Source organism: Dasypus novemcinctus, chromosome X (genome assembly GCF_030445035.2).
Source record: "Dasypus novemcinctus isolate mDasNov1 chromosome X, mDasNov1.1.hap2, whole genome shotgun sequence".
NCBI lineage: Eukaryota > Metazoa > Chordata > Mammalia > Cingulata > Dasypodidae > Dasypus > Dasypus novemcinctus.
In genome coordinates, this window is record NC_080704.1 from 184,113,182 (window position 1) to 184,119,557 (window position 6,376).

The window sequence follows — 6,376 nt, forward strand, 5'->3', positions numbered from 1 at the left end:
CATGTCCAGAAAGCACAGGATACCTCAAACAGTATAAATCCCAACAAGCCTACTAAAAGACACACACTTATCGAATTGTCCAATGCTCAAGACAAAGAGAAAATACTAAAGGCACCAAGAGAAAAGGGAACCATCACATACAAGGGAAGTTCAATAAGATTAAGTGCTGATTTCTCATCTGAAACCATGGAGACAAGAAGGCAGTGGTATGACATAGTTAAGGTACTTAAAGAAAAGAAAAAACAACTTCCAACTGAGATTTCTCTATCCAGCAAAGCTGGCATTAAAAAAAAGGGAGATATACTTTTGTTGTAGCTCACAAAGGACACTCTTGCATCTGTACCATGAACCAAAATTCATACCCATCTTTTGGTTTACTGTGCTATTCAGTTCCTAGATTACTCTCAAACATTCTGTCATTTGGCATTTACATAGCTAGACTACCATTTTCAGTCACATGCTAATTTATAAACTACCTGTTACAACAAATATATAACACTACTGCAGGGTGTTGGAAATGTGGAGAAGCATGGGAAAAATACAGCGGGAGTGACCTATGGACTGTGGTTAGTAGTAATAATATAATATTTTTGCATCTATGCAAAAGATGTACTATGTTGATACTGAGGCAGTATGGAAAAAGTGAGCCAAATGTATGCTATGGACATGGCAATAATCAGATGGTATTATTTCATCTGTAGCAAATGACACACCACATTGTGGTGTGTTGATGGAGGGGTGTTGTTTGGGAATTCTGCACATGTGCATAATTGTTTTATAATTTTACAACTTCTGTCATAAAAATATATTTAAAAATAATAATAGAGTGGGTTGGGGGAAAAAAAACACTAAATGAAAGATAAGGGAGGGCAGGGCAAGATGGTGGTTGAGTGAGTGCACCTGATAGTCTCCCCTGCAAAGAAGCGGCTGAGCAGCCTTAGAAATTCTTCAGGACCAGGCTGTTACGGGATTTTGCAGGGCAGGAGGTGTCTGGACATCGATTTTGTGAGAACGTAAGAGAAAATTCGTGTAAAAGATAAAATTGAGGCTCTCTTACACGGAGTTAGGGGCTGCGTGCAAGATGCTCCGCCCTGGGGTGGGCGGAGCCATGGCACCAGCACTGTGGCTGTGATTCTTGGAGGCTCTGCAGTACTGGGGAATTCATAAGCCCTAAGTGGGCTATTAAGGGGCTAACAGGGCAGGAGGCCTTAGATAACTGATTTGGTGAGACAGACAGGAGTTTTTTGTGAGGTGGGGAATTTTTGATTTCTAACACGAATAATAGCACTTCTGGCTAGAGCCCCGCCCCCAAGGCTGGATGCTGATCTGCAGAAGCCTTAAATCGCTGGCAGTAAAGAGACCTCAACAGGAGGCTATTTTCGGGGATTGCAGGGTGGGAGGCAGCTAGAAGCCGATTAGGGGAATCTTTTGCGAGGCGTGGGATTTTCGGTTTCAGACACTGATACAGAGTTTCTGGCTAGAGCCCCTCCCCCTAGGCCTGGCTGCCGATCTGCAGCGTCCTTAAATTGGCTGCAATATAGAAGCGCCCCCAACTGGCTGTTTCGGGGGCTTGCAGGACGGGAGGTGTCCTGAAGTCCAATTGGTGATACAGCCACAGAAGAGACCCTAGAGAGAGGGGGAATTGCGGGTTTTGGACACATAGGTCAGAGTTTGCAGATGTGACCTCTCCCATAGGGCTGACACACAGCTGCGGGGATCCCTGAAGGCTGTGTTGCACTGCGGTGCTCCCAGGCTCCCTGCTAACCAGATTTGAGGTTGCCAGGTCTGTGTCCCCTAAACCCTGGTGGTCCACACCCCAGAGACTCACACCTTTTGAGTCTGCAATATCACAGACTTTCCATACCTGAATCCACCATGTCCTAAGGCCCATCTGAGGTCCTTGATTGTCCTAGCCCTCAACGTTTGCATTTTTTTAATTTTAACTTTTTATTTTTTATTGTCCTAGTTGCTAATATTGCATTATTTCTTAGTCTTTTCTCCCATTGTATCTCTCAAGGTCTTTTTTTTTTTCAATTATTTAGGGTTTTGTTGTTGTTGCTGTTGTTGGTGTTCTACATCTTCTTTAATTTTCCTTACTTGTTCCCTTCCCTTTTCTTTACCCACCCCCTTTTTATTTCTCTCTTTCTTCTCTCTTTTTTTTTCTCTCTTTTCTCTTGTCCCTCATTTTCTTCTTATTTTATTTTATCTTAATTATACAAGGTGCTGCAGGGAACAACTCACATTTGCTGGGTTTCCTCATCCTCCGTTGTCTCATTTCTCTGTGAATTGATTTTGGCTACCTACACTATCCCCTTTCCCCCACATCTTGATATCCTCCATCATCTACTGCCTCTCTTATATTCCACCTCCCTTTCTTTGATCCACAAAGTGTCTAACTCTTAATTTTTAATACCTTTGTTTTGTTTTCTGTCTTTTATCCACTCTTGAAAATATTGCCTTTCTTTTCTCTTTCCCTGTCTCACGAAAACACTAGCTTTTTAATTCATACCATATTCCTCCAATATTCAGTCAACTACCTCATTATAGGTACTCTACCTACTGCTATAACTCTACACACCTTACATGAATCTAATATCCATCCTCCCAGATCTCATATTGTTGCTCTGTTAACATTTATTACCAATACTACTTTACACATTTTCCTTTCTTACACAATTGCCTCTCCCTGGCCCTAATACTTTCTTTCAAAGTGAACTCAGCCAGCAAAAAGAAATTAGAATAAGAAGAACAAAGTGAAAAAGAGAAGATATAACACTTACGTAAAACCAACAGCTAATTAATCCCCAAGAGTAGACAAAGAAGCTAAGGAACGGATTAAACCTGTCAAGATAAAATGATAACAAGACAGCAACAAAAATCTACAAACCAAACCAGTAATCAGGAAAACATGGCTGAATCCAATGAACAAACAAAAAACCAGGAAGGGGAGCAGAACTTCACACAAGTAATTAAAGATCTCAGAACATATATCACAGACAAATTTAATGAAGTAAAGGAAGAGGTTAACAATATGTAAAGAACACTTGGAGAGGAAATTGCAGACATACGCAAAAAGATAACAGATATGATGGGAATGAACACCACAGTTCAAGAAATCAAAAATACACTCGCAGCAAATAGCAGCAGATAGAAGAGGCAGAGCAGAGAATTAGCGATGTGGAAGACAGTACATCAGAAATCAAACAGATAGTAGAATTGATCAATAAAAAGATAGAAAAAATCCAGCTAGGACTTAGGGACCTGAATAACATTGCAAAACACAGAAAAAATACGTATTATAGGCATGCCAGAAGGAGACGAGAAGGGAAAGGGATCAGAAGGAGTGTTGCAGGAAATAATGGCTGAAAACTTCCCAAATCTACTGAAAGAGACAGATGTACATATCCAAGAAGCACAACGCACCCCAAACACCATAAACTCCAACAGACCCACCCCAAGACATATACTTGTCAAATTATCCAATGCTCAAGACAAAGAGAAAATTCTAAAAGCAGCAAGAGAAAAGAAAATCATTACACCCAAAGGGAAGCTCCATAAGATTAAGTGCTGATTTCTCATCTGAAACCATGGAGGCAAGAAGGCAGTGGTATGATATATTCAAGGTACTAAAAGAAAAAAATTTCCAACCAAGAATACTCTATCCAGCTAAACTAGCATTCAAAAATGATGGAGAGTTCAAAATATTCACAAATAAACAGAAGCTGAAAGAGTATGCCAATAAGAAACCTCCCCTACAAGCAATTCTAAAGGGAGTTTTACAGGAAGAAAGGAAAAAACAGGACAGGCAGAGTTGGAGGAGAGTGTAAGAGCAACAAAAAGACAAAAAGAGATGGAAAAAAACCAAACAAACAAAATATGACAAACACAAGTCCAATCAAAACATGGCTAACATAAATAATTCCTTGAAAGTAATAACACTGAGTTTTAATGGATTAAACTCACCTATCAAAAGATTCAGACTGGGACATTGGATAAGGAAATATGACCCATCTATATGCTGTCTACCAGAGACACATCTTAGACCCAGAGATTCATGGAGGCTGAAAGTGAATGGTTGGAAAACAATCTTACAAGCAAACACTAACCAAAAAAAGGCAGGAGTAGCTATATTAATATCAGACAAAATAGACTTTAAATGCGAAACAATAGTGAGAGACAAAGAAGGATACTAAATATTAGTACAATATATAGTGAGAGACAAAGAAGGATACTAGATATTAGTAAAAGGGACAATCTGTCAAGAAGAATGAACCATCATAAATATTTATGCTCCTCACAAAGGGGCCTCTAAATACGTGAGGCAAACACTGGAAAAACTGAGTGAAAGAATAGATGCATCTACAATTATAGTGGGGGGATTTTAATACACCACTATCAACTTTGTACAGAACATCTCAAAAGAGAATCACTAAAGAAACAAAATATTTGAACAGTATATTAGAGGAGCTGGATCTAATAGACATATACAGATCATTACACTCAAACACAGCAGTATATACATTTTTCTCATGTGCACCTGGATCATTCTCCAAGATAGATTATATGCTAGGCCACAAAGAAAGGCTCAATGAATTCAAAAAGATTGAAATCATACAAAATAATATCTCTGACCACAGTGGAGGGAAGTCAGAAATCTGCAAGGGCCAGAGGCCCAGATTTCACACCAAGATATGGAAATTAATCAGCACACTCTTAGAAAAACAGTGGGTCAAAGAGGAAATCTCAAAAGAAATCAATGGCAACCTTGAAACAAATGATAATGATAACACAACAATACCAAAATTTTGGGATGCAGCAAAAGCAGTACTGAGAGGGAAATTTATAGCCATAAATTCATACATCAAAAAAGAAGAAAGAGCTAAAATTGAAGAACTAACGGCACATTTGGAGGAATTAGAAAAAAAACAACAAAGTAATCCCTCAGGAAGTAGAAGGAAGGAAATAATAAAGAAAAGAACAGAACTAAATGAAATAGAAAATAAGAAAGCACTTGAAAAGATAAACAAGACCAAGAGCTAGTTTTTTGAGAAGATCAATAAAATTGACAAACCTCTAGCGAGACTAACAAAGAAAAAAAGAGAGAAGATGCAAATACAAAAAATAAGAAATGAGAAAGGAGATATCCCCACTGACCCCACAGAAATAAAGACTATCATAAGAGGATACTTTGAAAAACTATATTCCAACAAAAATGACAATTCATAGGAAATGGACAAATTCCTAGAAACACATAAGCAGCCTATAGTGATGAAAGAAGAAATTGGTGATCTCAACAAACCAATCACAAGTGAAGAGATAGAATCAGTCATTAAAAACCTCCCAAATAAGAAGTGCCCAGGGTCAGACAGCTTCACAGGTGAATTCTACAAAACATTCCGGAAAGAACTAACACCAATCCTGCTGAAACTCTTCCAAAAAATTGAAACAGAAGGAACATTGCCTAACTCCTTCTATGATGCCACCATTACACTAGTACCAAAGCCAAACAAAGACACCACAAGAAAAGAAAATTACAGACCAATTTATCTAATGATCCTAGTCGCAAAAACACTTAACAAAAAAAAATACTTGCTAATCATATTCAACAACACATTAAACGAATTATACACCACAACCAAGTGGGATTCATTCCAGGTATGCAAGGATGGTTCAACATAAAAAAATCAATCAATGTAATACACCATATAAACAGATTGAAGGAAAAAAATCGCATGATTTTATCTATACATGCAGAAAAAGCATTTGACAAAATACAGCACCCTTTCTTGATGAAAACACTCCAAAAGATCGGTATACAAGGAAATTTTTTGAACATGATAAAGAGTATATAGGAAAAACCTACAGCCAACATTGTTTATAATGGAGAAATACTAAAATCCTTACCTCTGCCCACTGTATCCCCTTCTATTTAACATTGCCTTAGAAGTAATTGCTCGAGCACTGAGGCAAGAACCAGATATAAAACACATTGAAATTGGAAAGGAAGAAGTCAAAATGTCATTATTTGCAGATGACATGATCCTATACATAGAAAACCCTGAGAGGTCTACAAAAACCTTCTAGAACCCATAAATGAGTTTAGTAAAATCGCAGGTTATAAGATCAATTTACAACAATCAGTAGCATTTCTGTACACCAGTAATGAGCAAGATCAGGAGGAAATCAAGAAACAAATACCATTCACAATAGTAAATAAAAAAATCAAGTATTTAGGAATAAATTTTCCTAAAGATGAAAAAACTTACACACCAAGAACTATACAAGACTGTTCAAGGAATTCAAAGAAGACCTAAATAAATGGAAGAATATTCCCTGTTCATGGATAGGAAGACTAAATATTATTAAGATATCTATC